This window comes from Herpailurus yagouaroundi, unplaced genomic scaffold, assembly GCF_014898765.1.
Source record: "Herpailurus yagouaroundi ecotype Mexico unplaced genomic scaffold, PumYag 162, whole genome shotgun sequence".
NCBI lineage: Eukaryota > Metazoa > Chordata > Mammalia > Carnivora > Felidae > Herpailurus > Herpailurus yagouaroundi.
In genome coordinates this window covers 9,212,313-9,221,070 of record NW_024412403.1, presented here as the reverse complement: position 1 = coordinate 9,221,070, position 8,758 = coordinate 9,212,313, and positions in this window count along the sequence as shown.

The window sequence follows — 8,758 nt, the reverse complement described above, 5'->3', positions numbered from 1 at the left end:
AAGTCACGGACCGCGAGATCGTGACCTGGCTGAAGTCGGACGCTTAACCGACTGCGCCACCCAGGCGCCCCTCCAGTAACATTTTTTGAAGAAGACTATCTTTTCCCCATTGAATAGTGTTCTCATCTTTGTCAAAAATCGATTGACCACATAAGTGAGGGTTTATTTCTGGGCTCTGTATTCCATTGGTTTGTATGTCCTTATGCCAGAACCACAGTATTTTATTTTATTTTATTTTATTTTATTTTATTTTATTTTATTTTATTTTATTTTATTATTTAAAAAAAAAATTTTTTTTTCAACGTTTATTTATTTTTGGGACAGAGAGAGACAGAGCATGAACGGGGGAGGGGCAGAGAGAGGGAGACACAGAATCGGAAACAGGCTCCAGGCTCCGAGCCATCAGCCCAGAGCCCGACGCGGGGCTCGAACTCACGGAGCGCGAGATCGTGACCTGGCTGAAGTCGGACGCTTAACCGACTGCGCCACCCAGGCGCCCCCACAGTATTTTGATAACTGTAACTTTCCAGTAAGGTCTGAAGTCAGGAGGTGTGAGTTCTCCAACTTTGTCCTTACTCAAGATTGTTTTAGCAATTCAGGTCTCTTGAGGTACCACATGAATTTTAGGACAGAGTTTTCTATTTCTGCAAAAAATGCCATTGGAATTCTGATAGGAATTGCATTAAATCTGTGGGTTATTTGGGGTGGCATTGACATCTTAACAATATCAAATCTTCCAATCCATGAACATGGGATGTCTTGCCATTTATTTGTCTTCTTTAATTTCAGCAATATATTTTTTTTTTATACAAGTCTTTCATTTCCTTAAGTTTATTGCTAAGCATTTTTTTCTTTCTGATGCTATTATAAATGGAATTGTTTTCTCAATTTCCTCTCCAAAAGTTCATTGTTAGCGTTTAGAAATGCAACTGATTTTTATGTGTTTTTTTTGTAACCTGCAACTTTGCTGAATTCATTTGTTAGCCTGAACAGGTGTGGGGGACATGGGAACTCTTTAGGATATTCTACATATAAAATCATGTCATCTGCACAAAGATAACTTGATTTCTTTCTAATTTAGATGTCTTTTATTTCTTTTTCTTGCTCAGTTGATCTGGCTAGAACTGCCAATACTGTGTTGAACAGAAGTGGTAAAATTAGACATCCTTGTCTTATTCCTGACCTTCGGGGGAAAGCTTTCACCACTAAGAATGGCATTCTTTAGCTATGGCTTTTCATATATTATGGCTATCACTGAGAAAGTTTTCTTCTATTCCTAGCTTATTGTTGTTTTTTATTTTTAATCATGAAAGTGTGTTGAGTTTTGTCAAATGTTTTTTTCTGCAGCAACCGAGATGATCATGTGGTTTTGTCCCCTTTCATTCTATTAATGTGGATTAAGTTGATTTTTGCATGTTGACCCATTCTAGCATTCCAGGAATACTGTTTGTTCATGGTGTATAATCCTTTCAGTATGTTGCTGAATTAGTTGTTGGTAGTATTTTGTTGAGGTGTTCTTGTTTTTGCATCAAAATTCATCTTGGCCTGTATTTTTCTTGTACGGTTTGTCTGGCTTTGGTATCAGGGTAATGAATGAGTTAGGAAGTGTTTCCTCCTCTTTACTTTTTTGGAAGAGTTTGAGAAGGATTGGTGTTAATTTTTCAGTAAATCTTTGGTAGAATTCATTAGTGAATCTATCTATCCAGGGCTTTTCTTTGTTGGGAGGTTTTTGATTATTGAGTCAATTTTCTTAGTAGTTTTAAGTATTCATATTTTCTGTTTCTTCATGATTAAATCTTAATACGTTGTATGTTTCTAGGAATTTGACCATTAATACAGGTTATCTATCCAGTTTGCTGGCATGCAGTTGTCCATCATGTTCTCTTTTTATTCCATAAATAATCCTTTTTATTTTCAGTAGTAATGCCCCTTTCTTTTCTGAGTTTAGTAATTTCAGTATTCTTTATTTTCTTGGTCAATCTAGCTAAAAGTTTGTCAGTTTTGTTGATCTTTTTAAAGGACCAACTTTTGGTTTTTACTTTCTCTTTATTGTTTTCCTGTTTTTTTATTGTCCTTCCCAAAGTTTTTTTTTTTTTTTTAATGTTGATTTATTTTTGAGAGAGCGCGAGTGGGGGAGGAGCGGAGAGAGAGGGAGACACAGAAACCGAAGCAGGCTCTAGGCTCTGGGCTGTCAGCACAAAGCCTGACGCAGGGCTCAAACTCACGAACTGTGAGATCATGACCTGTGCCGAAGTCAGACACTTAACCCACTGAGCTACCTAAGTGCCCCACCCCTCCCAAATTTAAAGCAAATTCTAAACATATATCATCTGTAAATAATTTAGTATTATCTCTAATTTTATCTCTATCTCTAATTTTATCTCTAATTATCTCTAAAATTATCTCATTTTAATGAAAATGTTTCATTTAGATCTTATTATTTTTGTAAAGAATATTCTAATTTCTTTAATGTTTATTTTTGAGAGAAAGACAGTGTGAGCAGGGGAGGGGCAGAGAGAGAGGGAGGCACAGAATCTGAAGCAGGCTCCAGGCTCTGAGCTGTCAGCACAGAGCCAGCTGTATGCAAGGCTTGAACCCACTAACGGTGAGATCATGACCTGAGCCGAAGTTGGATGCTTAACCGACAGAGTCACCCCGGCACCCCTCATTTTAGATTAAAATTTTTTTTAATTTTTTAAAATATTTATTTAAAAATAATTTTTTTTGAGAAGTTTTTTGAGAGAGGCGAGCAGGAGAAGGGCAGAGAGAGAGGGAGTCACAGAATCCCAAGCAGGCCCCAGGCTCTGAGCTGTCAGCACAGATCCCAACCTGGGGCTCGAACTTAGGAACTGCAAGATCATGACCTGAGCTTAAGTCGGACACTTAACCAACTGAACCCAGGTGCCCCTCATTTTAGATTTTAAATATGAGGATTTTAAACCACAAAGTATTGTTACACCTTAAAATTTAAAAATTCTTTAATATCAAATCTAGTCCAGTGTTCAAATGTCTTTAATCGTTTTCTAATTACTTTTCCAGGTGGTTGTTCAAATTGGAATCTGAAGAAAATCTTCAAGTTGCATTTGGTTCAAATGTCTCTGAGGTTTCTTTAAATCCGCAGGTTCTTCCTCTGTTTTCTTACTTTTTAGTTGTTGAAAAAACCAGAACAGTTTTCTTTGAGAATTTCCCTCATTTTTGGTATCATTTAATTCTTAGAAAAATCTTTCTCTTGTATTCCTATAAGCTGGTAGTTAGATCTGTAAAGTTAATTAGATTCAAGTTCTTTGGTTTTGTTTCGCTTTGTTTGGAAGAATCCTTAGGTGGTACTACTTTCTTTGTGCTGCATCACATCAGGAGGTACATTCTTCTATCCATCCCCTTTTAATATATTAAGGTTAATTAGTTGAGTTTAGGTGTTGTTCTCTTAAACCATCCTTTATAAAGTTTCCTATCAATCTTTACCTAATAATTTTACCATCCTGTAATAATCACACCTAGATCCATTATTTTATTAGGAGTTGTGAAAAGGTGATACTCAGATTTTATCATTACTTCTGAATTGTGGGACATCTAAAAAGAAACCCATTTAGTTAATCCTGAGGCATATAGCTCATATAGAACAGGCAGGGTAGATGTTTGGCTTATGCCTTGTTTCCCAAAGGTAACCAATGAGGCTTTTTGTTGTTGTTAATATTATAAGCTTGTAAACTTTAGCGTTCAATGTGTTTCTATCCACTGTGACAATTTTCCAACGTTAAATTGTCTGACTTCAGCTACAGGTCTTCATATTGGCCCTCATGTCCTTATTACACAATCCTAGGAGTGTTTGATGATTTTCTTGTTTTCTGGTATAATAAAGTATTTCAGGCTCATCTAATACATTTTCTGTTCTAGACCTGGAAACAGCCATTCCTTCAGGGAACTGTGGTTCTTTTCATAGGGAATGCTATTTAGAGACCATAATCGAGGCACAGACCTACTCATTGCTTCTTGTTTGGATATTTCTTCTAGGTCTTTTTAGTGGACTGAGCTAGGAAATCCTTTCTCTTTCTTTCTTCTTTTTTTTTTTAAAGACAAAGTATATATTGAATATATACCAATACTGCCAATTTAAAGAATCTGTCTTCTTAGATTTTATATATCTAGATTTCTAATCTTTTCTCTCTTGCTGGAAATCTCAGTTCCTAACCACATAACATAATTAAGTTTAAGCTTTCTTTGGGATAGTATCACATTTCTGTGTTTGCCAATCAGTTGAAGTAATTCCTTCTTGTGCTTATCATAATGCTTCTTCATCCATGATGCTGCAGTATTTCCTTTTGGTCTCTGAATAGAATTCTATTGTGTGAATATCGCACAGTTTTTTACCTTTTTTTTCAATTGATGGATATTTGGTATCTTTCCAGTTTGGGCCATTATGAACAAAGCTGCTATAAACATTCTCCTGCAAGTCTGCTTTCATTGTTTCTTACATATACACCAAGAGTGGAATTGCTGGGCCACAGGGTAGACCTTTCTTTGACTTTTTTTTTAATTAATTACTTTTTTAAAATATTTATTTTTGAGAGACAGAGTGCTAGTAGGGGAGGAGCAGAGAGAGAGAGAGAGAGAGAGAGAGAGAGAGAGAGAATCTGAAGCAGGCTCCAGGCTGAGCTGTCAACACAGAGCCTGACACAGGGCACAAATCCATGAACCGTGAGATCACGACCTGAGCCAAAGTTGGCCGCTTAACTGACTGAGTCCCCCAGTCACCCCTTTATTTTTTTTAACATTTATTCATTTTTGAGAGACAGAGTATGAGTGGGGGAAGGGCAGAGAGAGAGAGAGAGGGCAGAGAGAATCTGAAGCAGGCTCCAGGCTCTGAGCTGTCAGCACAGAGCCCGACGTGGGGCTCTAACCCACTAGCGGTGAGATCATGACCTGAGCCAAAGTTGGACACTTAACCAGCTGACCCACCCAGGCACCCAAGACATATCTTTGAGTTAAATTACTGAACAGTGTCCTAAAGTATTTGTATCTTGGTTCAGGCTAATATAACAAAGATACCATGGACTGGGTGGCTTAAATAACAAACATTTATTTCTCACAGTTCTGGAGGTGAGGAATTCTAAAATCAAGGCACCAGCAGATCTGGTGTATTGTGAGGGCACTCTTCCCAGTCTGCAGATGGCTGTGTCCTCTGTGATGGAGACCTGGGATAGGGTGGGGGTGGGGAGGGGAGAGAGTAGGAGTGGGCATGCCTGAGCTCTCACCAATCCCATGATGGGGGCTCCACCCCCATGACCTCATCTAAACCTTCTTACCTCTTTAAACTCCCAAATGTAGACACCACATTGGGGATTAAGGCTGCAACATACGAATTTTGGCAGGGGGTGGGGGTACACATTCATCCTACAGCCCTTTGTATCATTTTACACTTCCACTAGCAGTGTGCTAGAGGTTCTGTGCATTCAATTTCTCTCTCCTTTTCTAGTTTTCCTCTTTTTATTCTGATAAAATATGCTTAATATCTTTTCCTAACCCTGCATTGAACTTTCAATTTCTGATGTTAAATTTCAGTGCACTTCTATTTCCTATCATTTAATAATGTTTTATTAGAACATCCTCTGACTTTAGATTTTTATTCCAGAGTATTCGTATTTAGAAAAGGGAATGATAGTAAAGTACATTCAGAGAAGTCTTTGTTTTTGAGGGCAGATTAAGATTTACTCCCTTTAGGGTTGCCTGGGTGGCTCTGTTAGGCGTTTGACTCTTGATTTTGGCTCAGGTCATGATCTAACAGTTTTTGGGATCGAGCCCTGAGTCTGGCTGTGCGCCGACAGTGTGGAGCCTGCTTGGGATTCTCTCTCCACCCCCTTCCTCCCCCTCCTGCTCTTGCAAAATAAATAAACTTAAAAAAAAAAAAGATTTATTCCCTTTATATAAGTTTTCGCTATATAAAGTTCTTGGGAGACCAAATAACTGTGGTCCCCTTCCTTTAAGAGTGATGCAGTGTGCTAAAATCAACGCTTAGGGCCCAAAGTGAAGTTCAGTAGTTGTTGAAGCATCTAGTTGGAATCACCTGCAGCCCAACTTGGTGCAAAACACTGAGGCCTCCATCAAACACTTTCCTTGCTTCCTCCCTCCCTCCCTCTCTCACTCCTTTCTCCCCTCCTTCTTTCCTTTCTTTTTTGAAAACATTTGACACATCTCAGATCCCCACTCTGGCAGGCAACAATGTCAAGCCCCAAAAATTTCCACCAAGAAAACCAACTCTTTGATGTATATTTAGTACCTAAACGTACGTGTGTGTGTGTGTGTGTGTGTACTCTGTAGTCTAGAAGCCTGGCATGTTAGGAGATAATTGGGATTCCTTTGTGAATCAAAAACATTTGTCAGAAATGTGAAAAAACCTGATGGTTATGAGAGACACTGAACCACTGATGTCCAAACCAGACTGATTACCAGACTCACCTGGGATCTTGAGAAAATGCAGCACCCCCAACTCCCCAGAGTGCCCCTCTGCTGGATACTCTGAATCAGTGGGCTTAGGTAGGGCCAGGAATCTGTACTTTTAAAACAGCCAGAGGGGCGCCTGGGTGGCGCAGTCGGTTAAGCGTCCGACTTCAGCCAGGTCACGATCTCACGGTCCGTGAGTTCGAGCCCCGCGTCGGGCTCTGGGCTGATGGCTCAGAGCCTGGAGCCTGTTTCCGATTCTGTGTCTCCCTCTCTCTCTGCCCCTCCCCCGTTCATGCTCTGTCTCTCTCTGTCCCAAAAATAAATAAACGTTGAAAAAAAAAATTAAAAAAAAAAACAAAACAGCCAGAAAATCTAAAGTACATATTAGCCATTCCCAGTCCAAGTTCTCTGAATCCCAGCAATGATTTAGGAGACAGGATCTAAAACTACCTATCTGGGTTACATTATCCTAGCTTCTCGTAGAAATCAGGCTTAAGGAGCCTCCAGTCATTCCTGTCAACATGAGACATTGTGACAATTTCTATACCTTTCATAAAATTGGCTAAAAGCATCAACCAGCATTTATATAAGAATCCACATTATTCTTTTTCCTGAAAACAGAAGAGTTGGCTCCTCAGATGAACCTGGTGTTCCTTTTATCAAGTAAGAGCTATGCATCCCAAGGTATTTGTTTCCTGGCCTTCTCAGAAGCTCACAGATAAATTGTCCCATTTGGAAAATCATCCCATTTCAAAAGGCCTGCTGCATCTATTTCTGCCTTCTGATTTACAACCTTATTTGAAAATGTTAAATTATGTTTTTAACAAGTGTTTATAACCACATCTGCTTATTGCAGTGTAATGTAAGCAATCCAGGCATGGGACGATCCGATAGCTTTGAATTCTCCAAAACGTTCTAAAAGCCAACATATATGAAAAACAAAATTCTCAATTTTTGTTTGCTAAAGGAATTAGAAACCTGTTTAAGTTTAGTGCACTGATATCCAGGGAGGGGGTGAAGGGAGAAGGAGAGACGGAGACGGGAAGGGTGGGGAGTGGGAGAGTCACCTGGGGGAGGCTGGCAGCCTTGTCTTCTGCAAGGTTGCACAGGGCAGCACTCGTTTTGGAAAGTCCTTTGGTCTTGAAGACTCAGAAACCTGCTGTTAGCATGAGAGTGTCCATCTGTCATCTCGTCCCAACCAAGCTCCCAGACAAATATACACAGAATTCCAGTTAATTTGTAATGAGAAAATTGCCTTTGAGACACATGAGCCCACATGACTTGCTCATTCATGTCTAAATGCTTCCGGGTCTTTGCTCCATCCATGCTTTCCCATCGCGGATCCCACTGCTCCCCCTTTATGCCTCTGTTGTCAACTGTGAGTTTCTTTAGCTTCAATTCCCATTTCCCAGAGCTGCTCATCCAAAACTATTACCCGAAGCCCATTTTAAATGCCCTCTTCAAATTTCCTTTGAGCCCTTAAATCCGAAATAACCGCGTCCTCAGAACTGTAAGAGCACATTGTTCCTTATACACCACTTTTCACTTTATCTTTTTATTTTTTTTTTAATTTTTTTTTCAACGTTTATTTATTTTTGGGACAGAGAGAGACAGAGCATGAACGGGGGAGGGGCAGAGAGAGAGGGAGACACAGAATCGGAAACAGGCTCCAGGCTCCGAGCCATCAGCCCAGAGCCCGACGCGGGGCTCGAACTCACGGACCGCGAGATCGTGACCTGGCTGAAGTCGGACGCTTAACCGACTGCGCCACCCAGGCGCCCCTCACTTTATCTTTTTAAAATAATTATTTGTGTACGGGAGGCCAGAAGACCGTCTGCTTGAAACTCCAGAGATGGAGACAGGGCCTGATGCAGGTTACAGCTCTCAAATATTCGCCGTGAAAGAATACCAGTGACAGATGGGGTGGTCTTGGGCGGGTCTCAGAGTTATAGCCTGCCCACCAGTCGTACAGGGCCGTTCTTTTCCTTTAACCGGACTGTAAACTCCCTGAGAGTAAGTCTGAGTCAGTTTCGCTCTCCACTGCTTATCCAGCTCCGGCACAGGGTGCAGAGTCTAGCAGATGCTCAGTAAATGTTAAAAGAGTTAATCGAAAAGGGAAGAAATGAATGAATGAATGGGTCGATAACTCACCTATTCTTCCACCGATGCGTCGGTCGGACAGGTAATTAACTGAATTAGCAGCGGCCCAACGGGAATGCGAGGACTCCGCAGCTCTGGACCACCCTCTGCAGCCCGAGCAAGGGCGGGGCGCCACGTAATCCCGCCCACGCGAAGGCGGGGCTCCCCGAGAATCCCGCCT